Source organism: Balaenoptera acutorostrata, chromosome 2 (assembly GCF_949987535.1).
Source record: "Balaenoptera acutorostrata chromosome 2, mBalAcu1.1, whole genome shotgun sequence".
NCBI classification, from domain to species: Eukaryota; Metazoa; Chordata; class Mammalia; order Artiodactyla; family Balaenopteridae; genus Balaenoptera; species Balaenoptera acutorostrata.
In genome coordinates this window covers 175906012-175933996 of record NC_080065.1, presented here as the reverse complement: position 1 = coordinate 175933996, position 27985 = coordinate 175906012, and the positions used below count along the sequence as shown (strand labels likewise).

The 27985-nt window shown below is 40.9% G+C and overlaps 2 pseudogenes; one reads left to right on the top strand and one right to left on the bottom strand.

Annotated features, from left to right (window-relative positions):
* Positions 1-26: 26 nt before the first annotated feature.
* On the bottom strand, positions 27-27909 carry LOC102997744 (zinc finger protein 709-like; annotated as a pseudogene).
* LOC114236437 (U6 spliceosomal RNA) lies at positions 8952-9044 on the top strand (annotated as a pseudogene).
* Positions 27910-27985: the final 76 nt, after the last annotated feature.

The window sequence follows — 27985 nt, the reverse complement described above, 5'->3', positions numbered from 1 at the left end:
CAGGATCAAGAAGGGACATTGCCAAATCTAAATTTTATTGTCCTTTCACACATCTCTCTTCTTAATGTAAATTCCATAGTCCAAATCCCAGCCAAAAGAAATGACAAAGTATAAAGGACAAAAGATGAAGATAATTCACAAGAGACTGCACCATGATAAACTTTGCATACTTACAAGTATATAGCAATTATATATTCCACGGAAAATAGAATAAGGATATTTAAGCAATAAAAAGATAGTTTTCTGCTAAATAAGGTGGAATATATATATATATAAAATGAATAAGGCATATCCAGTACTTGCCATAGGAAGCCAGTGGGAAAAAAAAACCAAACTGGCATTTTTCAATGTCCCTTTCCTTACACGTAACTTACAAAATTAGGTAAAAATTAAACCTACTTGCATACTAGAAATAAGCTTCAATTCATGGTTCCAATAGACTTCAACATAGACACACAAAAAATTACTAAATGACTAAAAGAAAAAACTACCTATTAATTTTTTAGGAACTCTTGTTTAATGAGTACCTACAAAATTTTCTCACTTCAATGTGTACTTTGAAAATTAATTAGAAATCCATACTATAGAGAATCACTTTAAGAATGAATCAATTACAAAGAAAATTTATAACATTTCTTTCATGTTGTGAATTTTCAGACAGTATACACATAGTACTTACATGGAGATAATTTCTTTCCAGTGAAGTTTTCATATGACTTTGAAAATATTTGCTAAAATTGAAAAGTTTCCCTTATTTTTCAGTTATAAGGTTTCTATCTCATGCACATTTTCACATGGTTTTGTAAGGATGTGGGGCAAGTGAAGGTTTTCCTACATAGTTTACATTCAACACAATTCTCTCAACTGCAAGTTCTTCCGTGGCTTTCCAAGGAAATGGGACTGAAGGCTTTCCCACATTCCCTACATATATTACTGTTTCTCTCCAGTGTGTACTCTCATGTGTCCTTGGAAACGTTGTGTGATATATGAAGGCTTTCCCACCTTCCTTACATTCAGTTTCTGTCTAGTATGAGTTCTTTCATGTATCTGAATATAACAGAGTGCTGAAAGCTTTGCCATACTGTTTGCAAAAATAGGGTTTCTCTCCAGTGTGAGCTCTTTTATGTATGTGTAATGAACTGGGACAAATAAAGGCTTTCACACATTCCTTACATTCATAGCGCTATTCTCCATTATGAGTTTTTTCATGGTTTTGAAAAGAACTGGGGCAACTGAAGGCTTTCCTACAAGTTCTACATTGATAGGGTTTCTCTCCAGTGTGAGTGTTTTTATGTGCTTGTAAAGAACTGGGACAATCAAAGGCTTTCCCACAATCCTTACATTTGCAAGGTCCATCACCAGTATGCATCATCATGTGTCTTTGAACATTTGAGGGATAAATAAAGGCCTTTCCACATTCCTCACATTCATAGAGTTTCTCTCCAGTATGAGTTCTTTCATGTTTTCGAATGGAACTGAGATAAGTGAAGGCTTTACCACATTGCTTACATTCATAGGGCCTCTCCCCAGTATGACTTTTTTCATGTATTTGACAACAACATAGAAAACTGAAGGCCTTACCACATTCCTTACACTTATATGGCTTTTCTCTGCTGTGAGTCCTTTCATGACAATGAAAGTAATTGGGACAATCAAAGACTTTCCCACAGTCTTTACATTTATAAGGGCCATCTCCAGTATGCTTCATCCTGTGTCTTTGAAATTTGGTAAGAGAACTGAAGGCTTTCCCACATTCTTTACATACATAGGGTTTCTGTCCAGAATGAGTCCTCTCATGTTTTCGACAGGAATTTGGACAACTGAAAGCTTTACCACAATTTTTACACTTATAGGGCTTTTCTCCACTGTGTCTCCTTTCATGACTTCGAAAGGATCTGGAATAACTGAAGGCTTTACCACATTGCTTACATTCATAGGGTTTCTCTCCAGTATGAGTTCTCTCATGTTTTCGAAAGGAACTTGAACAACTAAAGGTTTTACCACATTTTTTACATTCATAGGGCTTTTCTCCAGTATGTGTCCTTTCATGTCTTCGAATGTAACTGGCACAACTGAAGGCTTTACCACACTGCTTGCATTCATATGGTTTCAATCCACTATGAGTTCTCTCATGTTTTATAAAGTAACTGGGACAATTGAAAGCTTTACCACATTGCTTACATTTATAAGGTTTCTCTCCAGTGTGCATTATTTCATGAATTCGACAGTATCTGAGAGAACTGAGGGCTTTACCACAGTGCTTACATCTGTAGGGTTTCTCTCCAGTATGAGTTCGTTCATGTTTTTGAAAGTTGTGGTGATATCTGAAGGCTTTTCCACATCTTTTACACTCATAGGGTTTCTCTCCAGTGTGAATCCTTTCATGCCTTCGAATAGACTGGCGAAGCTTGAAGGCCTTCCCACATTTCTTACAATCATAGGGTTTCTCCCCATTGTGAATCTTCTCATGGGTATGTCTGGATTGACGATGCTTGAAGGCTTTCCCACATTCCTTGCATTTATATGGCTTCTCCTCATATTCCTGATACTCACGTGGTTTGGGTATAGTGCGAGATGTCATGTGCCTATTAAAGGATGAATGACGCATGAAGACTCGTCCACATACACTGAATTCACAGTTTTCTTTTTCTGATTATGATTTGAAATTTGGCTAAGTGTTTCCCCATACTGACTACCTTCTTTATTTTTACAGAGTCTCTCTACCATATGACTGCTGTAAAAAATAAGAAGCATATTATTAATGAATTGTTTATTAATTATATTTAGTAATAGTTACGACAATGAAAATGTTACCATTTTAAAGGAAAGTGCATATTTTCTGCACATTCTGATTGAAAGTGAATTTACTAAAGCTCTGCAAGATAATCATAACAATTATCAAAACAGTAATATTCATAAATGGTGATTCTGAATACTGATTCCAAGTGTACTATTTTTCAAACGCTCAACATTTAGGACACATTTGAGAAAAAAGGTTTGATGCAAAAATTCTAAGGTTCATTAATTTTAAGGCCGGGCTGATTTGTTTTATTTCTTTGTTTTACAATGTCATGGCATAAACAATCCTGAGAACGAAGAAAGAAGCTAGAGGAATCAGGCTCCCTGACTTCAGACTATACTACAAAGCCACCGTAATCAAAACAGTATGGTACTGGCACAAAAACAGACCATAGATCAATGGAAAAGGACAGAAAGCCCAGAAATAAACTCATGCACTTATGGTCGATTAATCTATGACAAAAAAGGCAAGAATATACAATAGAGAAAAGACAGTCTCTTCAACAAGTGGTGCTGGGAAAACTGGACAGCCACATGTAAAAGAATGAAATTAGAACATTCTCTAACACCATATACAAAAATAAACTCAAAATGGATTAAAGACCTAAATGTAAGACTGGATACTATAAAACTCCTAGAGGAAAACATAGGCAGAACACTCTTTGACATAAATTGCAGTAATATTTTTTTTGGATCTGTCTCCTAGAGTAATGGAAACAAAAGCAAAAATAAACAAATGGAACCTAATGAAACTTAAAAGCTTTTGCACAGCAAAGGAAACCATAAACAAAATGAAAAGACAACCTACTGAATAGGAGAGAGTATCTGCAAATGATGCAACTGACAAAGGATTAATTTCCAAAATATACAAATAGCTCATACAGCTCAATATCAAAAAACCAAAGGACCCAATCAGAAAATGGGCAGAAGACTGAAACAGACATTTCTCCAAAGAAGACACACAGATGGCCAACAGGCACGTAAAAAGATGCTCCACACCACTAATTATCAGAGAAATGCAAATCAAAACTACGAGGTATCACCTCACACCGGCTAGAATGGCCATCATCAAAAAGTCTACAAACAATAAATGCTGGAGGGGGTGTGGAGAAAAGGGAACCCTCCTACACTGTTGGTAGGAATGTTAATTGGTACAGCCACTCTGGAGAACAGTATGGAGGTTCCATAAAAAAGTAAAAATAGAATTACCATATGATCCAGCAATCCCACTCCTGGGCATATATCTGGAAAAGACAAAAACTCTAATTCGAAAAGAAACATGCACCCCAATATTCATAGAAGCACTGTTTACAACACCCAAAACATGGAAGTAACCTAAATGTCCATTGACAGATGAATGGATAAAGAAAATGTGGTATCACTTACACGTGGAATCCAAAAAATGATACAAATGAACTTATTTATAAAACAGAAACAGACTCACAGACATAGAAAACAAATTTATGGTTACCAAAGGGGAAAGGGTGGGGGAGGGATAAATTGGGAATTTGGGATTAACAGATACACACTACTCTATATAAAACAGGTAAACAACAAAGACCTGCTGTATAGCACAGGGAACTATATTCAATACCTTGGAATACCCTATAATGGAAAAGAATTGGAAAAAGAATGGATATATATATACGTATAACTGAATCACTTTGCGGTACACCTGAAACTAACACAACATTGTAAATCAACTGTACTTGAATAAAAAAAAAAAAATGTCATGGCATACTAACATTCTGTCACGAGACATTACTTTCTCATGTGAGTATAACTCACTTTAGATTTGTCCCATGATTTTCATACTGATCTTCAGTAACAGGGTCTTCCCATTTTTCTCCTAAAATGCAGACCAACAACAAAAAAAATCATTGTAAGTTGTAAAATATCAGAGAAAAGTTGTTACATGACAGGTCCATGATGAACTATGACCATGCCTGGTTTATTTACTAATGTAGTCCCTTTCCACATTTCACCTCTTGAAAGTGCTGATGAGCAAGCAACACTGGTTCTCTAATTGACTAAGTAATTAAGTAAGAATGTCATCATCCCTACCTATTGAGGTCAAGTTCTTAAAGGTTTCCTCCATCACATCTCTGTAGAGTTTCTTCTGGGATAGATCCAGCAGAGCCCACTCCTCTGTGGTGAACTTCACACTCACATCCTCAAAGGTCACTGAATCCTAAAACATCCCAAATACGTATGTGAGAGAAAGGATAGAATGAAGAGCACCAGCAATCTATACTCAATTCATAGGAAGTTCACATATGACTCTGAGGTCTCCTAACATTTGTTCTATAACTTTGTCATTAGAACTCTCACTCTATGGTGACACTCCCTCATGAATTCAAGAGCATCATGAACACAAGGAATTTACTGCTACATTTGTATTGTGATCACTTCAAGTCTTTATTCCTCTCTTTGTCAAGACATAGAGCACCTTGGAGAAATAAGAGAAACTTGCTATACAGATGAAAGAAATAATCCATTTTAAGCACACCGGTTCATTCTGATAAAAACGTTCTCACTCCCTCTTTAGTACCCACAATATCGTGCAGCACTATACGAGCACAGGTTCACATCTGCATGAGGTTTTAACAAATACCAACACAGTGAAGAACTGGAAGGTTTTCTTTCTATTCCCATCATCAAACACGAGGCCAAAAGTCCTGTGGAAATCCAACCTGTAACAAGAGCCAGCTAGTCATATTGTCCTGAAGTACTCCAGGCTAATAGAAGTAGTCAGATCCAGGTGGCTGAATGAAAATATTCTTGTGGAGGAGTATAAATTAAAATTTATATAATATTTATCACATACTCAGTTTTGCTTTCCTTTCTCTATCTCATTTCATGGGGCTAGGAAGTTATTCAGTTAGAGCCGAGGCATGAGGAGGAAAACAGGACAACTCACACCTCCACAAAATCCCTATATTCATGTGCCTCAGGATGGCTTCTGAACAATTTTTAGAACACCCATACTGAGATGATAAGATCACAGAAGACCTCTTTTTGGCAGAATCATACAACTATAATCTGGGCCTTGATGACCTTGAGGAACAGGTTAAGACTTAAAGTTTGCAAGGGCTTCCTTAAAATCTTCAATGGTTTCATGGTGAATTTGCACAAATTATAAAAATACATAAAGAGTTCAACAATGTTTTCCTCAAAAAACAAAACAAAACAAAACAAAACAGAAAAACAAAACCCTTTTCTCTAATATCAGCAAGTGATACCTGACCAGCCACTCTAGAGGCTGTCCTCCCACCTTCTCTCATTTCTGAGCTACCAGGTGGGGCACAGCAGCATGACAGCCCATCCTAGGTATAGGAATTCCCCAGTGGCATAATTTCCTAAATGCTGGTCCCTGAAAGAGACCAATTACCCATTGATGTCCATGTGGAGGGAACAGAAAAAAGGCTCCCATCCATCAATTCTGATGCTAGAATTAGCTTGTTTGGTAGAGCAACATCAACGAAGGAACACCTCTCTTGTTGTGGGTCCAAGGAGTAAGAGGAGCCGCCTAGGGCAGCCCTAATTACTCTTTCTTCACTGGAACAACAGCACTTGCTCATAACAAAGTGCAACTACCTAGTGTGCAAAAGACAGTGAACATTAGCAGGCCCAAGACTGCTTAGCCTTAGAAATGCTTGCTCACAAATTTCATCTTTCACTAGTATCTAGAATCTGTAATTTTGGGAGTAAGCCGACCAACCTTACAGATAAAAGTGCCTCAGTGCTCCTAAAGTGTATATGGTAAACTCCTGTTTTCCTTTGGAGAGTCTGTAATTTTGTTTCATGTTCAGCAGAAGGTGCCTACCTGATCAGCACCCACTTCCCTAAACAACTATGGGCACTGAGTCTCTAATTTGTTACTTGGAGAACTCAGCCCATCCTACGTGGTAACACCAAGAGACAACATTTGAGAGCTTGCTTCTGGTTTCCTCCACACCAAATTTAATTCAATACTAAACAAGACTAATACAAAATATTTAATGATCCTCATGTAAAAAAATTTTTTTAAATTATTGGGTAATGTCAAAGTAGACTGAAGTAAGTAAAACGATGGCATGTGTTCTTGGAAAGAATTCAGCGTCGCCCAGATGTCATCTCTCCCAAATGATATATTTATTAAATTTCACAAATACCTAAAACAGTTTTTAGGACTCGATAAAAACTACTCCTCCAAACCTAATACTAAGAAGGAATGTCCAAAAATGGACAAAGTCTTCTATGGAAAAACATGACAGTCTACCTAACACACCTCTATGGTAATTCAGACAATACAAGTATTAGCAGAAAGGAAAACAAACAGAACAAAGGAAAGGAAAAGTGTCTTCCACAGACCAGCATTTAATATGGAAAGTTGTTCAAGGACAGAACAGGAGAGTAGTGGCAAATATCATGAACTCTTGACTACATAAGGGACAAACTACTATCCAGTTGGAAAAATGCAGCGTATTTCCCTCCATTCCATAGACAATAGCCTACTCATTGTAGATTTAAATGTGAAAGATAAAACTAGGCCACTTTTAGAAGTCACAGGTAAATGTTTTATTGATAGAAGAATAGAAAGAGTATCTCATATAAGCAAAAGAATGATCTATAAAGCCAGAGACAAATTCAAATATATTAAAATTAAGGTAGTTAAAAGATACATAAAAAGGAAAATATCTGTAACGTGCACAGATATAAAAATAGAAAAGGGCTACTTTGTAGAGTTAAAATGAACAGAGACATAATTTTAAAATGGAAAAAGAAGCAAAACATATTTAACAGATATGAAAAGGATAATATATAAAAAAATGTCCATCACCTTGGCAATTGGGTAATAGGACACTAAGATGTCCAGTAAATCCCATTTCACAGTGATTAGAACAAAACCTAGTCAATTTAATAATCCCAAGCGTTGGGACTTCCCTGGTGGTGCAGTGGTTAAGAATCTGCCTGCCAGTGCAGGGGAACGGGTTCAATCCCTGGTCTGGGAAGATCCCACATGCCACGGAGCAACTAAGCCTGTGCGCCACAACTACTGAGCCTGCATGCCACAACTACTGAAGCCTGCACACCCTAGAGCCCATGCTCCGCAACAAGAGAAGCCACCACAATGAGAAGCCTGCACACTGCAATGAAGAGTAGCCCCCGCTTGCCACAACTAGAGAAAGCCCGCGCACAGCAACGAAGACCCAACGCAGCCAAAAAAAAAAAAAAAGAAGAAGAAAAAAAAAAAAAAACCCCAAGTGTTGAAGACCATTGGGGGAAAAAAATCATTAAATTATGCACAAATGGAGGAATGGTCAAGTGATATACTCCATTGCTCTTTCCTGTGAATATGAACTTGATCGCTATTTACAGCCCAGCAATTTCCAACAACATCCACAGAATTTATTGCGTAGTTGCACTTGGAGAGATATACAAGGGTGACATACACTAATATCAACAGATCTGAAGGTTTTATCAATAAAACAGTAAAGCAAAGAGTACTGCAAAAAGTGCAGCATGTTACCTATTCTATAACTGTTATGGTCTCCTGCACAGACAGATGAAGCCTCGCCCGAGATTTAGTTCAGATGTCTGCACTGATGATAACATATACACACCTAAAGAGCATGAAAGGGGTTTCTTAACTTCTATAATGGAAGTGTTTGGGAAAAGGAAAGGAAGCCTCTCAAGAAGGTGAAAAATGCCTTGAGACATCAAGGAAAGAAGGAAAGGAGCCTGGCCTGGGTTTTTTATTGAGCTTAGGGGATGGGCTAGGGTGAGAATTCAAGTACACGAGCAAGGCCTTCTGTGGATTCAATCACTTGCCAGAACCAAAGGAAGGGACACTGAGGCTTTCTTATCACCATGTACAGATGTGGGCACAAGTAGATGAAAGAAAGAGGAAGTAAGGTTTAAAGTTGTTAGCAGTCAAACATCAAAAAAAGGAGTGAGAGACTTCTTATCTATGGTCTGGTATCTAAGGAGCTTGGAAGTCAGCTTCTGGTACCTTCTAGTCCTCAGAAGAAAAAAAGCCAAGAAACTTAAAAGCAACAACTCTTCCATCAGAGAACTGAGGTCACAGGGTAAATTGCTGTCTCCAAATTAGAAACAGAAACAAAAAAGTATACCCAGACACCTGAAACTAAAACAACATTGTAAATCAACTGTACTCCAATAAAAATTTTAAAATAAAATTGGAACAATACAGAGAAGATCAGCAGGATGACATGCAAATTCATGAAGCATTCCATATTTTTATAAAAATACTGAATGCTGTACACCTGAAACTAATATAATACTGTAAATCAACTGTAAAAATAAACAAATAAAAATAAATAAATATATACCCAGAATAGTCTCTTCTTTCTAACAAGGCCTGTCCTGAAAACAATCTATTTCACAAGCGCACAACTAACTGGGATTTTGCTAGAGCCTAACTGACCTGGGGGTGTAGGGAAATAGCCAACATGAGTCTCTTTTAGCATTTTCTGCTCTCAAAGGTGGGGGCACCTCTGAGGATAATAGTGATTTTTTCCCCTCCTAACAACAAATATGCGGTGTCCCAATGCCACTTCTCCAACTCTCTGTCACCAAATAGATGTCCAACGGTTCAATTCAATTCAAACACTAACTCACATATGTTACACTCTATAGATTTAAGCGCTCAGTCCTAGACAATGTCTCTACTTCAGATGCCAGACACAAATGGCGTGCCTTGGTTACCAACATTTCTACTCAGCTGTCTACAGATCACAGATTTCCTTGACACACCATCAGGTTTCGTAATTTACTTAAAACAAAAGACACTCTATCACCCTTATTACTCAAGTCATTCCAAGGACTTCAAAAGGTTTTTGCTAGGAACGCAGGACAAAGACCAAACATCTTTCTCATTATATCACAGAAAGTCAAACCCAGAGATACAGGATCACTAAAAGACTGAGATCAAATCAGTGTTCTAGAGAATGCTTCCCCTCTGCCCACATCTACTTCTACATCAACTGGCCTCTTGTTTAATATAAATTGACTATACAGAAAAACCTAGATGCTTTCCGGTAACATCAAGAAGAAGACAAGGATGTCCCCTCTCACCATTCCTTTATCAATCTTATACTGGAATTTTTAGCTAATGCAATCAGACAGGAAAAGTAAATAAAAAGGACAAAAAATGAGAAGAAATAAAACTGCCTTGGCTGGCATATGACAAGACTATCTTTGGAGAAAAGCTCAAAGAATTCCAATAGCAAAAAACAAAAAAAAAAAAAAAAAGGGCTTCCCTGGTGGCGCAGTGGTTGAGAATCTGCCTGCTAATGCAGGGGACACGGGTTCGAGCCCTGGTCTGGGAAGATCCCACATGCCACGGAGCAGCTGGGCCCGTGAGCCACAACTACTGAGCCTGCGCGTCTGGAGCCTGTGCCCCGCAACGGGAGGGGCCGCGATAGTGAAAGGCCCGCGCACCGCGATGAAGAGCGGTCCCCGCACCGCGATGAAGAGTGGCCCCCGCTTGCCGCAACTAGAGAAAGCCCTCGCACGAACCGAAGACCCAACACAGCCAAAAATAAATAAATAAAGTAGCTATAAAATAAATGTATTTGTAAAAAAAAAAAAAAAAAAAAAAAAATAGAGTAAGGTAAATAAAGTTTAAAAAAAAAAGGACCTTGAACTACTAAGAAAGTAGAGGAAGGTTGAAGATTAAAATGTTAACATGCAAAAGTCAACTGCTTTCCTATAGATCCACACATAATAGTGAACTCAACTTTGACGAAGGACCAAAGGCAATTAAATAGAAAGAATTTAGTCTTTTCAAAAAATAATGCTGGAAAAATTGGATATCCAAATGCAGAACGAAGAAATGAATCTAGACAGAGATTTAAAACCTTTCATAAAAATTAACCCAAAATGGATCAGAGTACTTAGTGTAAAATGTAAAACTACAACACTCCAAAAAGATAACATATGAGAAAATCTAGGTGACCTTGGTTTTGGTGATTAATTTTTAGATACAAAAGCAAATGCAATGGGCTTCCCTGGCGGCGCAGTGGTTGAGAATCTGCCTGCTAATGCAGGGGACATGGGTTCCAGCCCTGGTCTGGGAAGATCCCACATGCCGCGGAGCAACTAGGCCCTTGAGCCACAGCTACTGAGCCTGCGCGTCTGGAGCCTGTGCTCCGCAACAAGAGAGGCCACGATAGTGAGAGGCCCATGCACCGCGATGAAGAGTGGCCCCCACTTGCCGCAACTAGAGAAAGCCCTCGCACAGAAACGAAGACCCAATACAGTCAAAAATAAATATAGACAGAAGGAAGATGGCGGAAGAGTAAGACGCGGAGATCACATTCCTTCCCACAGATACAGTAGAAATACATCTACACGTGGAACTGCTCCTACAGAACACCCACTGAACGCTGGCAGAAAACGTCCGACCTCCAAAAAGGCAAGAAACTCCCCCCGTACTTGGGTAGGGCAAAAGAAAAAAGAAATAACAGAGACAAAAGAATAGGGACGGCACCTGCACCAGTGGGAGGGAGCTGTGAAGGAGGAAAGGTTTCCACGCACTAGGAGCCCCTTCGCGGGCGGAGACTGCGGGGGGCGGAGGGGGGAAGCTTCGGAGCCACGGAGGAGAGCACAGCCACAGAGGTGCGGAGGGCAAAGCGGAGAGGTTCCCGCACAGAGGCTCGGCGCCGAGCAGCACTCACCAGCCCGAGAGGCTTGTCTGCTCACCCGCCGGGGCGGGCGGGGCTGGGAGCTGAGGCTCGGGCTTCGGTCGGATCGCAGGGAGAGGACTGGGGCTGGCGGCGTGAACACAGCCTGAAGGGGTTAGCGCACCACAGCTAGCCCGGAGGGAGTCCGGGAAAAAGTCTGCAGCTGCCGAAGAGGCAAGAGACTTTTTCTTGCCTCTTTGTTTCGCGGCGGGCAAGGAGAGGGGATTCAGAGCGCCGCCTAAACGAACTCCAGAGAAGGGCGCGAGCTGCAGCTATCAGTGCGGATCCCACAGCAACAGGGGCGCAGAGGGAAAATCGGAGAGACTCCCGCACAGAGGCTCGGCGCCGAGCGGCGCTCACCAGCCCGAGAGGCTTGTCTGCTCCCCCGCCGGGGCGGGCAGGGCTGGGAGCTGAGGCTCGGGCTGCGGTCGGATCGCAGGGAGAGGACTGGGGCTGGCGGCGTGAACACAGCCTGAAGGGGTTGGCGCACCACAGCTAGCCGGAAGGGAGACCAGGAAAAGGTCTGCAGCTGCCGAAGAGGCAAGAGACTTTTTCTTGCCTCTTTGTTTCGCTGCGCGCAAGGAGAGGGGATTCAGAGCGCCGCCTAAACGATCTCCAGAGAAGGGCGCAAGCCACGGCGATCAGCGCGGACCCCAGAGACGGGCGTGAGACGCTGGGGCTGCTGCTGCCGCCTCCAAAAAGCCTGTGTGTGAGCACAGGTCACTCTCCACACCTCCCCTCCCGGGAGCCTGTGCAGCCCGCCACTGCCAGGGTCCCGGGATCCGGGGACAACATCCCCGGGAGAACGCACTGCGCGCCTCGAGCTGGTGCAACGTCACGCCGGCCTCGGCCGCCGCAGGCTCGCCCCGCCTCCTCTGTACCCCTCCCTCCCCGCGGCCTGGGTGAGCCAGAGCCCCCGAAGCAGCTGCTCCTTTAACCCCGTCCTGTCTGGGCGGGGAACAGACGCCCTTAGGCGACCTACACGCAGAGGAGGGTCCAAATCCAAAGCTGAACCCCGGGAGCTGTGCGAACAGGGAAGAGAAGGGGAAATCTCTCCCAGCAGCCTCAGAAGCAGCGGATTAAAACTCCACAAACAACTTGATGTACCTGCATCTGTTGAATACCTGAATAGACAACGAATCCTCCCAGATTCAGGAGGTGGACTCTGGGAGCAGGAGATACTAATTTTTCCCCTTTTCCTTTTTTTTGAGTGTATAGGTGTATGCTTCTGGGTGAGATTTTGTCTGTATAGCTTTGCTTCCACCATTAGTCTTAGGGTTAGGTCCGTCCGTGTTTTTGTTTTTTTTTTTGTTTTTGTTTTTGTTTTTTTTTTTAACTTACAAAATTTTTTTTCCTAATAAATGTTTTCTTAATAATTTTTTCCTTATTTTCTATTTTTAGAAATTAAAAAATTTTTTAATAAGTTTTTTCATATTTTTTATTTTAAAAAATTAAAAAAAATTTTTTTTTCTTAATAATTTTTTTCTTACTTTTTACTATAAAAAATTAATAAATCTATTTTTAAAAATTAAAAACAATTTTTTTTTCTGAATACATTTATTCTTAATAATTTTTTTTCTTATTTTTTATTATAATAGCTTTATTTTATTTTATTTTATCCTCTTTCTTTCTATTTTTTTCTCCCTTTTATTCTGAGCTGTGTGGATGAAAGGCTCTTGGTGCTCCAGCCAGGCATCAGGGCCGTGCCTCTGAGGTGGGAGAGCCAACTTCAGGACACTGGTCCACAAGAGACCTCCCAGCTCCACGTAATACCAAACGGCAAAAATCTCCCAGAGATCTCCATCTCAACATCAAGACCCAGCTTCACTCAACGACCAGCAAGCTACAGTGCTGGACATCCTATGCCAAACAACTAGCTAGACAGGAACACAACCCCATCCATTAGCAGAGAGGCTCCCTAAAATCAAAATAAGGCCACAGGCACCCCAAAATACACCACCAGACGTGGAAGTGCCCACCAGAAAGACAAGATCTAGCCTCACCCACCAGAACTCAGGCACTAGTTCCCTCCACCAGGAAGCCTACACAACCCACTGAACCAACCTTAGCCACTGGGGACAGATACCAAAAACAACGGGAACTACAAACCTGCAGCCTGTGAAAAGGAGACCCCAAACACAGTAAGATAGGCAAAATGAGACGACAGAAAAACACACAGCAGATGAAGGAGCAGGCTCAAAACACACTGGACTTAACAAATGAAGAGGAAATAGGTAGTCTACCTGAAAAAGAATTCAGAATAATGATAGTAAGGATGATCCAAAATCTTGGAAATAGAATAGACAAAATGCAAGAAACATTTAACAAGGATGTAGAAGAACTAAAGAGGAACCAAGCAATGATGAAAAACACAATAAATGAAATTAAAAATACTCTAGATGGGATCAATAGTAGAATAACTGAGGCAGAAGAAAGGATAAGTGACCTGGAAGATAAAATGGTGGAAATAACTACTACAGAGCAGGATAAAGAAAAAAGAATGAAAAGAACTGAGGACAGTCTCAGAGACCTCTGGGACAACATTAAACGTGCCAACATTCGAATTATAGGGGTACCAGAAGAAGAAGAGAAAAAGAAAGGGACTGAGAAAATTTTTGAAGAGATTATAGTTGAAAACTTCCCTAATATGGGAAAGGAAATAGTTAATCAAGTCCTGGAAGCACAGAGAGTCCCATACAGGATAAACCCAAGGAGGAACACGCCAAGACACATATTAATCAAACTGTCAAAAATTAAATATAAGGAAAACATATTAAAGGCAGCAAGGGAAAAAAAACAAATAACACACAAGGGAATCCCCATAAGGTTAACATCTGATCTCTCAGCAGAAACTCTGCAAGCCAGAAGGGAGTGGCAGGATATACTTAAAGTCATGAAGGACAAAAACCTACAACCAAGATTACTCTACCCAGCAAGGATCTCATTCAGATTCGATGGAGAAATTAAAACCTTTACAGACAAGCAAAAGCTGAGAGAGTTCAGCACCACCAAACCAGCTTTACAACAAATGCTAAAGGAAATTCTCTAGGCAAGAAACACAAGAGAAGGAAAACACCTACAATAACAAACCCAATACATTTAAGAAAATGGGAATAGGAACATACATATCGATAATTACCTTGAATGTAAATGGATTAAATGCTCCCACCAAAAGACACAGGCTGGCTGAATGGATACAAAAACAAGACCCATACATATGCTGTCTACAAGAGACCCACTTCAGACCTAGGGACACATACAGACTGAAAGTGAGGGGATGGAAAAAGATATTCCATGCAAATGGAAATCAAAAGAAAGCTGGAGTAGCAATTCTCATATCAGACAAAATAGACTTTAAAATAAAGACTATTACAAGAGACAAAGAAGGACACTATATAATGATCAAGGGATCGATCCAAGAGGAAGGTATAACAATTGTAAATATTTATGCACCCAACATAGGAGCACCTCAATACATAAGGCAAATACTAACAGCCATGAAAGGGGAAATTGACAGCAACACAATCATAGTAGGGGACTTTAACACCCCACTTTCACCAATGGACAGATCATCCAAAATGAAAATAAATAAGGAAACACAAGCTTTAAATGATACATTAAACAATATGGACTTAATTGATATTTATAGGACATTCCACCCAAAAACAACAGAATACACATTTTTCTCAAGTGCTCATGGAACATTCTCCAGGATAGATCATATCTTGGGTCACAAATCAAGCCTTGGTAAATTTAAGAAAATTGAAATCGTATCAAGTATCTTTTCAGACCACAACGCTATGAGACTAGATATCAATTACAGGAAAAGATCTGTAAAAAATACAAACACATGGAGGCTACACAATACATTACTTAATAACGAAGTGATTACTGAAGAAATCAAAGGGGAAATCAAAAAATACCTAGAAACAAATGACAATGGAGACACGACGACCCAAAACCTATGGGACACAGCAAAAGCAGTGCTAAGAGGGAAGTTTATAGCAATACAAGCCTACCTCAAGAAACAGGAAACATCTCGAATAAACAACCTAACCTTGCACCTAAAGCAATTAGAGAAAGAAGAACAAAAAAACCCCAAAGCCAGCAGAAGGAAAGAAATTATAAAGATCAGGTCAGAAATAAATGAAAAAGAAATGAAGGAAACAATAGCAAAAATCAATGAAACTAAAAGCTGGTTCTTTGAGAAGATAAACAAAATTGATAAACCATTAGCCAGACTCATCAAGAGAAAAAGGGAGAAGACTCAGATCAATAGAATTAGAAATGAAAAAGGGGAAGTAACCACTGACACTGCAGAAATACAAAAGATCATGAGAGATTACTACAAGCAACTATATGCCAATAAAATGGACAACCTGGAAGAAATGGACAGATTCTTAGAAATGCACAAACTGCCGAGACTGAACCAGGAAGAAATAGAAAATATGAACAGACCAATCACAAGCACTGAAATTGAAACTGTGATTAAAAACCTTCCAACAAACAAAAGCCCAGGACCAGATGGCTTCACAGGCGAATTCTATCAAACATTTAGAGAAGAGCTAACACCTATCCTTCTCAAACTCTTCCAAAATATTGCAGAGGGAGGAACACTCCCAAACTCATTCTACGAGGCCACCATCACCCTGATACCAAAACCAGACAAAGATGTCACAAAGAAAGAAAACTACAGGCCAATATCACTGATGAACATAGATGCAAAAATCCTCAACAAAATACTAGCAAACAGAATCCAACAGCACATTAAAAGGATCATACACCATGATCAAGTGGGGTTTATCCCAGGAATGCAAGGATTCTTCAATATACGCAAATCAATCAATGTGATACACCATATTAACAAATTGAAGGAGAAAAACCATATGATCATCTCAATAGATGCAGAGAAAGCTTTCGACAAAATTCAACACCCATTTATGATAAAAGCCCTGCAGAAAGTAGGCATAGAGGGAACTTTCCTCAACATAATAAAGGCCATATATGACAAACCCACAGCCAACATTGTCCTCAATGGTGAAAAACTGAAACCATTTCCACTAAGATCAGGAACAAGACAAGGTTGCCCACTCTCACCACTATTATTCAACATAGTTTTGGAAGTGTTAGCCACAGCAATCAGAGAAGACAAAGAAATAAAAGGAATCCAAATCGGAAAAGAAGAAGTAAAGCTGTCACTATTTGCAGATGACATGATACTATACATAGAGAATCCTAAAGATGCTACCAGAAAACTCCTAGAGCTAATCAATGAATTTGGTAAAGTAGCAGGATACAAAATTAATGCACAGAAATCTCTTGCATTTCTATACACTAATGACGAAAAATCTGAAAGTGAAATTAAGAAAACACTCCCATTTACCATTGCAACAAAAAGAATAAAATATCTAGGAATAAACCTACCTAAGGAGACAAAAGACCTGTATGCAGAAAATTATAAGACACTGATGAAAGAAATTAAAGATGATACAAATAGATGGAGAGATATACCATGTTCCTGGATTGGAAGAATCAACATCGTGAAAATGTCTCTACTACCCAAAGCAATCTACAGATTCAATGCAATACCTATCAAACTACCACTGGCATTTTTCACAGAACTAGAACAAAAAATTTCACAATTTGTATGGAAACACAAAAGACCCCGAATAGCCAAAGCAATCTTGAGAACGAAAAATGGAGCTGGGGGAATCAGGCTCCCTGACTTCAGACTATATTACAAAGCTTCAGTAATCAAGACAGTTTGGTATTGGCACAAAAACAGAAATATAGATCAATGGAACAGGATAGAAAGCCCAGAGATAAACCCACACACATATGGTCAACTTATCTTTGATAAAGGAGGCAAGCATATACAGTGGAGAAAAGACAGCCTCTTCAATAAGTGGTGCTGGGAAAATTGGACAGGAACATGTAAAAGTATGAAATTAGAACACTCCCTGACACCATGCACAAAAATAAACTCAAAATGGATTAAAGACCTAAGTGTAAGGGCAGACACTATCAAACTCTTAGAGGAAAACATAGGCAGAACACTCTATGACATACATCACAGCAAGATTCTTTTTGACCCAGCTCCCAGAGAAATGGAAATAAGAACACAAATAAACAAATGGGACCTAATGAAACTGAAAAGCTTTTGCACAGCAAAGGAAACCATAAACAAGACCAAAAGACAACCCTCAGAATGGGAGAAAATATTTGCAAATGAAGCAACTGACAAAGGATTAATCTCCAAGATTTACAAGCAGCTCATGCAGCTCAATAACAAAAAAACGAACAACCCAATCCAAAAATGGGCAGAAGATCTAAATAGACATTTCTCCAAAGAAGATATACAGATGGCCTACAGACACATGAAAGAATGCTCAACATCATTAATCATTAGAGAAATGCAAATCAAAACTACAATGAGATATCATCTCACACCGGTCAGAATGGCCATCATCAAAAAATCTAGAAACAATAAATGCTGGAGAGGGTGTGGAGGAAAGGGAACACTCTTGCACTGTTGGTGGGAATGTAAATTGATACAGCCACTATGGAGAACAGTATGGAGGTTCCTTAAAAAACTACAAATAGAACTACCATACGACCCAGCAATCCCACTACTGGGCATATACCCTGAGAAAACCATAGGTCAAAAAGAGTCATGTACCAAAATGTTCATTGCAGCTCTATTTACAATAGCCAGGACATGGAAGCAACCTAAATGTCCATCGACAGATGAATGGATAAAGAAGATGTGGCACATATATACAATGGAATATTACTCAGCTATAAAAAGAAATGAAATGGAGGTATTTGTAATGAGGTGGATGGAGTTAGAGTCTGTCATACAGAGTGAAGTAAGTCAGAAAGAGAAAAACAAATACAGTATGCTAACACATATATATGGAATCTAAGGGAAAAAAAAGAAAAAAAAAGGCCATGAAGAACCTAGTGGCAAGACGGGAATAAAGACACAGACCTACTAGAGAATGGACTTGAGGATATGGGGAGGGGGTGGGGTGAGATGTGACAGGGTAAGAGAGTGTCATGGACATATATACAATACCAAATGTAAAATAGATAGCTAGTGGGAAGCAGCCGCATAGCACAGGGAGATCAGCTCGGTGCTTTGTGACCACCTAGAGGGGTGGGATGGGGAGGGTGGGAGGGAGGGAGATGCAAGAGGGAAGAGAAATGGGAACATATTGTATATGTATAACTGATTCACTTTGTTATAAAGCAGATGCTAACACACTATTGTAAGGCGATTATACTTCAATAAAGATGTTTGAAAAAAAAAAAAAAAAAAAAAAAAAAAATAAAATAAATATAAATAAATAAATTAATTAAAAAAAAAAAAAAGCAAATACAAGATCCAAAAGATAAAAATAGGGCTTCCCTGGTGGCGCAGGGGTTGGGGGTCTGCCTGCCGATGCGGGGGGCGCGGGTTCGGGCCCTGGTCTGGAGGGATCCCGCGTGCCGCGGAGCGGCTGGGCCCGTGAGCCACGGTTGCTGGGCCTGCGGGTCTGGAGCCTGTGCTCCGCGGTGGGAGGGGCCGCGGTGGTGGGGGGCCCGCGCGCCGCGATGGGGGGTGGCCCCCGCTGGCGGCGGCTGGAGGGGGCCCTCGCACGGAGGCGGGGACCCAGCACAACCATGAATAAATTAATTAATTAAAAAAAATTAAAGAGATAGGTATCAAAAAATTAAAAAAAAAAAAGATAAAAATAACTTTGACTTCATTAAAACGAAAAACTCCTGCTCAGTGAAACACAGTGCTAAGAGAATGAAAACACAAGCCACAGACCGGCAGAAAATCCTTGGAAATCATTTAAATGATAAAGCACTGGTATCCAAAACATCCAAAGGACTCTTAAAACTGAACAAAAAGAAGACAACTTAATTAAAAATGAGCAAAAGATCTGAACACACATTTTATTGACGATATACAGATGGTAAATAAGCACGTGAAAAAATTCTTATTACCAGGAAACTGAAAATAAAAGAATGAGATATCACCCAACACTTCCTACAATGGCTAAAATTACAAACCTTCAGAACACCAAATAACGGCAAAGATGAAGAGCTGGTGGTAATGGAAAATGGAAAGCTGGTGGATTTTTGATGTGGATCTGTGAAGCCATCAGTGGAAAACTAAATCTCTCAGAAAATAGAAATTAAACAGTTGGTGGTGCTTTTGAGGATAAGCTTGATTGGAAGATCAAAGAATGTGGAAATATTTAAAGCAGCAAAAAATCTGAAATTACTTAAAATATATTGGGAAAAAACACTCTTCTGTTTTCAACACCAAAAGCTGTCCTTTGATGAGATCAATTTAGTAAAAGTGATAAGTATCTAGTCAACATAACAGAGAAAAGAGGGAAGACAGAAATTACTCATATCAGAAATGAAAGAAGGGGGAAATGAACATGAAAAAGGACTTGATACCATCCAATATCCATTTATGATGACAAACTAATAATAGAGGGGAACTCTCTCTTTTTGAGAAAGAACATTTACGTGACACCTGTAGCTAACATCATACTTAGTGGTGGGAAACTAGATGCTTTACTGGTAAGACAGGAATGGAACAGAGCAAGAAGATTCCTCTCACCACTCCTATTCAACACTATACGACAAACACACACACACAAAGAAAAAAATAAAAACAAAACACATTGTACTAGAAGCCCTAGTCAATGCAGTAAGAAAAGGAAATAAAAGATATACAGATTGGGAAGCAAGAAATAAAACTGTCTTTGTTCTATATGACATGATTGTCTATGTAAAATATCTGAAAGAATCTACAACAGAGATTACTCTTGGAATTAATAAGAGCAGAGTAAGGTTGAAGGATACCAAAGGAAATAAGGTATCAAGCCATGAAAACACATGGAGGAACCCAAAAGGGACTTCCCTGGTGGTCCAGTGGTTAAGACACCGTGCTCCCAATGCAGGGGACATGGGTTTGATCCCTGGTCGGGGAACTATGATTCCCCATGCCATGTGGCCAAATTAAAAAAAAAAAAGTATACTGCTAAGTGAAAGAAGCCAATCTCACAAAGCTACACACTGTATGATTCCAAGTATGTGACAATCTGGAAAAAACAAAACTATGAGCCAAGAAAAAAATCTCTGATTGTGAAGGATTTGAGGGTTCAAGGGAAGAATGAATGAATAGGTTGGGCATATAGGATTTTTAGGGAAATGAAACTATGCTATAGGATACAGAAATGAAATGAAGGATTTATGTCATTATACATTTGCCAGGATCTATAGCTCTTTTAACACAAGGAGTCAATGCTACTGTAAACTGTATACTGTAATGTATCAACATTCACTGAACAATTTTAACAAATGTTCCACACACAAGATTTAAAATTAGTGTAAACCGTGTGGATGCACAGTGGTTATGTGGGAACTCCCTGTACTCTCTATTTTTCTTTTTCTGTAAACCTAAAATTGCTCTAAAAAAAACACTGAAGTAAATTAGAAAAAAAAAAAAAAAGGTTGCAGACAGACTCATTGCAATTCACCCCTGATGACTGATGACCAAAACGGGACACCTTTCATACAACTGATTTGAACCTATTTCAATAAGCCAGTATGGTGCTCCATGAGCCTGAGACCTGTTACGGAAGTGAAACTTCAACTGAATGTCATGTTGGAGAGCAGCACTGTATATTCTGAGAAGTGCCACGGTTACTACCAGTCATGTCTGGGACTCCAACATGGATAAGAGTGTCCTGGTGAGTCCCTATATTGTGGACCTAGTATATGTACAGATGAGAAAAACCTTGATTTCTATTTTGGATATCTCTAAATCAAGAGATCCCAACATTTCTTTTAATATAAAGGGGCAATTCTTAGACATCGTCCAAAAGGCTGTGAATACATGTAGAGGGGGCCAATTTTTGGCCAGTATCAAGATGACTCTCTGATGTTTGGTTAGCTGTGTGGTTTGGTCATTTATCAGGGATATCACAAGGGATGAAGAGCAGCAACTCTCCACTGAGCTCATCATGCACGAATGCATATTGTCATCCTTAAAGTCTATGCACACCCCAGAGCTATGCATTCAGTTAATCCCAAGAAACTCCCAAGGCAAGTCTCCATCTGGGGGAGTGGTGACCTCTTCCAAGACCACAGCATCCTTTAATGGACTGAAGAGAGAACAGGCCACCCTCCTGCTGGAGGCATAAACCAGGACAGGTTTTGCTCCATAATGTCACGCGGTGGTGCTGGTAGGCATGCCAACCCGATGGGGTGCTAGTTCTAGGGTCAAAGGCACAATGGGCAGCTTAGCAGAGGGTCACAAGCTCAGTGCTTATGAGACCCTTTCTTTTCTTTTCTTTTTTTTTTCTTTTTGGCTGCGTTGGGTCTTCGTTGCTGTGCGCGGGCTTTCTCTGGTTACGGTGAGCGGGGGCTACTCTTCGTTGTGGTGCACGGGCTTCTCATTGCGGTGGCTTCTCTTGTTGCGGAGCACGGGCTCTAGGCACGCGGGCTTCAGTAGTTGTGGCTCGCGGGCTCTAGAGCGCAGGCTCAGTAGTTGTGGCACATGGGCTTAGTTACTCCGCGGCATGTGGAATCTTCCCAGGCCAGGGCTCGAACCTGTGTCCCTTGCATTGGCAGGCGGATTCTTAACCACTGCACCACCAGGGAAGCCCCGAGACCCTTTATTTTCAAGAAAGCTCAGTGTGTGACAGTCACTGCAGCTCTAATGGCAAACAGTGTGAGGCACAGGGCAGTTTCTTGCATCAGAAGTCTATGGACAATTTAAGGCCACAATTTAAGGTAACTCCAGGAGGTATGAAAGGTCACTGAAAACTCTACAGTGAAGGAGGCTAAGAGGATTCTAACACGAGTTAGTGTTATGTATGGCTGTTGTACGGCAATTTAAACACAGTCTAGAGCCTTCTGTGGTAGGGGTGACCTCAAGGTGGGCAAATTTCCAAGCAATAGCAAATATGGGCTCAAGTAAAATTAGTAAACAAGGAAAACGTTGTCTCCCAACACCAAAAGGACCCAGCAGATCTTGTGGGTACTGAAAAAGACTATGTAACTATTTCTTCACAGTGTCAGAGAGGGAGCAGCCATCTGATTATAAAAGAATTTTCAGGAACTTGACCAAGGCATGAGGGTCTTATCTTATGCGTGTGTCAATGGCCCATCCACCTCGTATGAGCTCCCATTCCAATACTAGTTCTGAATGAGTGTGAAATGAATATCCTCAGAGGAGGACGTCGTTAGTGTGATGTCATACCTGTGCTCCTGGAGCAAAGTGCATGCAGTGCAGATCCTACCTGCAAAGACTGTGAAATGGCAAGGCTGCTGAGGTTCCCTGAGGATAACCAGGTAAAGATGTATCATGTCTCTTCCTCCATGACATATAATTTAAGTAACCCAAGCTTAAATCAGTTAAAACTAATTCCTTTGCTGTGTCACAGTGAGGTTATTGTGTCGTCCCTAATAACTCAGAGGGTCAGGATCTTTGTTGCAGTAGAGGGAGAAGCAGCTGCAGCAGAGGTGCTGCTGATGAGCCCTCTGGTATTTGGAGAGTATACTCAGTCCACCATCTACTGGCTCCCTTCCCTCTCTTTTTTTTCTTTCTCTTTGAAATAACTGCTCTTTAAGAAGTAACCCCTAGGCTCACCTCATTCACGGGGTATAATCGTATTCATAACACCCTAATGTAACGGGGCTATTTGCTCTCTTGCCTTGTTACAAAAGTCCTTTTACACACACATATATGTGTGTGTGTGTGTATGTGTGTGTGTGTGTATATATATATATGTGTGTGTGTGTGTATATATATTTAGATTCCCCCCCCCCTTTGCCAAGCCACTCAGCTTGCGGTATCTTAGCTTCCCAACCAGGGACTGAACCTGGGCCACAGCGGTGAAAGCACCGAGTCCTAACCACTGGACCACCAGAGAATTCCCAGGCCTTCTATATTTTATTAACTGACCTGATTAAGCTGTACTAACTTCACAGAATGCATTAAAGTATTTTACTTTGTCCTCCTAAACTTCATCCCCCCCAGCATGATAATCATTAACCAAACCCTAATTCCTAAGAATAACAGCACTTTCGACTAGCTGTTTTCCAAGGCTAGATGGTATCTACAGATAAGGGTGACTTAGGAGCTGGGACCTCCTGCCTTCTGGGAAAATGCCACAAGAAGATGAAAAACTGCCCTCTCACTTCTCCTCCTAGCATAAAAGAAACCTAAATTCTTTTCTGAATTAAGATGGTTCTTTAGGAACCTAGTTAGTCCACCTTCTCGGTTTGCTGACTTTCAGAATAAAGTCGCTACTTCTTGCCCCAACACCTCACCTCTCATTTTATTGGCCTGTCATGCAGCTGTAAGCAGATAAGTTAGGGGAACCCCAGTGAAAGAGAACCCTGGCTTTCTTGACATAAGAGAAGCCATTTCTGGCCTAAGCCATTTTGTGATCTAAGCCTGGCCAGAATGCTTGCCCTTGAACAGGTCTCAGTAATCAATGACCTTAAGGAAAAAAGGAATGAAAGAACAGAGAAAAAGTAGTCAAACGATAGTGCAGTGATACAGCAGAGTCCTAGTTCCTCCTCAAGGGATATAGATATATATACAAAATAATATATCTTTGAGTTCTGCAGGAACTAAGGCCCCCACCCAGGTGGAGGACGGAATGATGATGTTGACCCTCCTGACTTCATAAACCAAAGCTTGGACTCTGTCGACCTTTGCCCCAATTTTATGCTGAATTCTCCTCTGCTCAATCCCCTTCATGAATATGCATGTACCCTTAGCTTAAAACTTCCCCAATTTTGTTGTTCAGGGTGACAATGCTTTGGGAAAGATCCCCAGTGTTCTCCTTACTTGCTGCAAGTAACAATAAATCCTTCCTTCTCCCGATCTTTGGCTTGGTTGTGTCTATTGGCTCAACACCCACCAAAAGGTGAACCCAGTTTTTGGGTACCACAGTGAGCAGTATGAGCTTGAACTTGGTAACACTAAGACCTCTCCTAAAGTTGGGAGACACCAGCCTCAGACACATCTTCACTCCAAACACATAGATGGGTTACACCCAAGACATCCACCTAGAAACACTGTAAGGAGGGCCCCATTCCCATACTCCTGCTCCCAAAGGACAAAGAATTACAGAAACTGCGAATTCAGAATCCTCTGTATATAGAACCCAGGGTTGTTGGGATCAACAATGCCACACAGGGCAGGAGAGCACACAGGAGGAGACCCCAACAAACAGCAGCTCACGGAGCAGGAGCTTCCAGGTTTTCTTATCAGCCTGTCCAGGTAAGAAGCGCTAGGGGAAAAGGGAGGGGTGAGGCTTAAGTTTTCAGTAGTTAAACATCAAATATGTGGATCCCCACCAACCCACCCAAGAACAAACAGAAGAAAAATGTGCATTCACAATGACTTGGTTTTATATAAAGAAACACTAGCAGGATGATGGAAGTAATCAAAACTGGTTCTTTGAAGACGGCTGCAGTAAGAGCACAGAAGGGGAGTGGGATATGTGGGCAGGGAGTTGTCTTAAGTCAGTTTCCTATCTTAGGAATTTTTTTAACCTTCCCATGAATTATTTATTTAAAAGAAGGAGAAAAAATTTTATATGCCATATTTTGCTATGCTTAATAATTATTTTAAATTAACTTTTACATTTAAATATTAATTTAATTTTAACTTTTCTACATAGGAAACCACACCAAGACTTAATCCTTTAAACAGTAAGGTGTATAAGACTGCAGACTGTAAATAATTTACAAATCCCTTTCTAACGAAAAGGACTAGGGGCATTACAGTTTGTCCTTCCACTATATTTCACACTGGTGATGTTTTCAGGAACGAATGGCATACTCTAATACACTAGGACTTGCAAAGTAAGAGCTGAAGTAAACTAAGAATTTCAAATATTTACAGAGGCTTTGAGGATTTTCCTCTTACAGATGAAAATAGAAATTGAATTTTTTTTCCCTCACATCCATTAAAATAGGAACTCATTTACCTTAGGAATAGTATAATAGCCTTTTAAATGTCAAATTTCTCTAGGGACAGGCACATACACTGACCTAAAAATGGAAAAAGCACCTGAGAACTTAAATACACCCATCTCACATCTTGAGATTCTCTTGCCTAAATGGAATAAAAATTCTATTTGATTCCAGTTTTCTTGCCTTACATCGTATCTCTCGATCAACTTACATTTTAAAATCCCAAGTGCTAGTGCAAACTAGAGTTAAAGGGCTGCAATATTTAGGATAAAAGAATCCAAATACTGAAATCAAAACAGATAAGCAGGCTGCTTCCCTCAAATTCAGAAGAAAACCCCATTTTCAGAAAGTTGAACATATTCCAGACTTGGTGTCTAACACTCCAGGTTGAGATGGAACCCCTAGAGTGGGTCAGTCCCTGGTGAAGGAGGGTAGGGACAGGTTAGCAGCCACACGAATGATCTCTGGGAGCTCTACACGCCCTCCCCTCTCCTGTAAGCATGGAAGCACTCCCTTCCCCAGGCTTCTCTTGTCACAAGTCAGGAAACTGTCAGCCTGATTCAGTTTAGGGCTCTGACCCAAAGGAACTCCCCAATTCATAAACCTTCTGTCCATGAGACAGAACACCTGATCTTCACAGACTCTCAGTGTGTACAAATTACACTAACTGCACGTACACTGTGGATGCAAAACTCAAACACTCTGTCTGAAAGTGTCTAGGCCTATGGAACTACAACTACAACCTAAAAAAGGCATCATCCCCACCCCCACGTGCAGGTGCACCGCCAGCTTTCCAAAGCTCTGCATCTTCTCTTACTATAAAGTTTTCTTCTGTGGTGGATGCGAACAGGTAGGACACCTGCAAGGGTAAGGCTTCCCAGGAAGAACGAACTAGGTTTCGGAGTACTTCCCTTTCCAGCCTCAAGGGGGTCTTAGTGAGGCTCACTGACCACAGGCCTCTACTCTCCCTGGACTTGCTTTGGATCCCTGAAATTTTAAATGACACAAAGCCAGTTTTTGAACAATACAGCAGAATAACTTAAATCCAGTGTTTACGTGGGAAGGAGGAAAGAAAATGGTAAGGCACTTTAGTAGTTCAAGCAGAAAACCCCAAATATCTATTCCACCCAGAATAAAAGATGTCAGTTAATTATTATTTCCATGGCAAGAAATTCATTTGTAAATAATTAACTATACTTGAACACTTTTGGTCTAAGTCCTGCAATTTCATTTGTAAATATCCAAAAGTAAGCACAGACCTCAGAAACTTACTACACACGTTCAGGGAAAGAAAGAGTGGGACCAAAATTCTTAACAAATGTAATGTAATACAAGAATATTTTATCTTCTCTCAGAGTCACCTCTTTCTTGCCTGTTTGGAACTATTTTATACTGTCCTTATAGCTCTATTGATTAAATACGTTTTTCCTTTATTGAAAAATGCAGACTAAGTCAGTAAATCTCTTTAAAGTTACAAACCCAGGGATAGGCAGTGCTGACAGTTTCCACAAAAATAAACTCCATCCAAAGGATTCCCCATAGGATGTATGTGTCCTGTAAAGATTCTGGGGGAGAGGCACAAGGTTTTCATACAATGTACATGGTTCCGTGTGGTTATTCGGCTTTCTTCTCATGTAAAACATCCACAAATAAAAAAAAATAAATCTTTAAGAGCCATCCATGGCTCTGTGGGAAATGGATAAACAGTTAAAATATTGGGTCCCTTTGAAATGCACCACAGAGGACAAACAGTTGATAGTGATGCTGTGATTCGGAAAGGCGAAGATGGCTTTGGGAATGAGAGGAGGGATCTGGAAATTTAGGTATTTATTGCCAGAGCTAGGCTGGGGAAACAGAGCTGTGAATTTGAAACCCTGCTCTAAAAACCAGAACACTCGTAACACTCAGAAGAAAACGAGTCCCGCTGACGTGAAAGGAGAGACTGTGGACTCCACAGAGCACAGTTCCTCCAACGCAGGATCCCCGGAGACCCAGTCACGACTGTTCCCTGATGACCCCCCCTATGGTCACCGCACAGTCTGGGGGAGACGACAGGCTGTGGGCGCAGAGGTGCCCAGAGAGGCTCCGGGGTGAGGGCCCAAGTCGCCGCGCGCAGTGACGGGACAGGACGCCCGGGGTTCCGGCTGCCGGCCCCGCCCCCACGCTGCCAGACCGAGGGGACTGAGGTCCGAGCGGAGACACACGCGGCTCGGGTCCGCATACCCCAGAGTTGACCGCGGTCAGACCCGGGTCCTGCCAGGGCCGGTTCCGACCAGACACTCCACCGCGTCTCCACATCGCTGGGCAGCGCACTTACCATTTCTAGGTTTCCCTGAGTCCCTCCTATGACTCCCACGACCGCTGCAAACCACAGCGCAAGGGACACTGCGGCAAAGCCACAGAGAAGATTAGGGACGAGTAGGGATGTTTGCGCCAATGCAGTGCGTCTCCCCACCCACTTTCCCCAGCGGGGTTCTTGATTGGACAGTTTG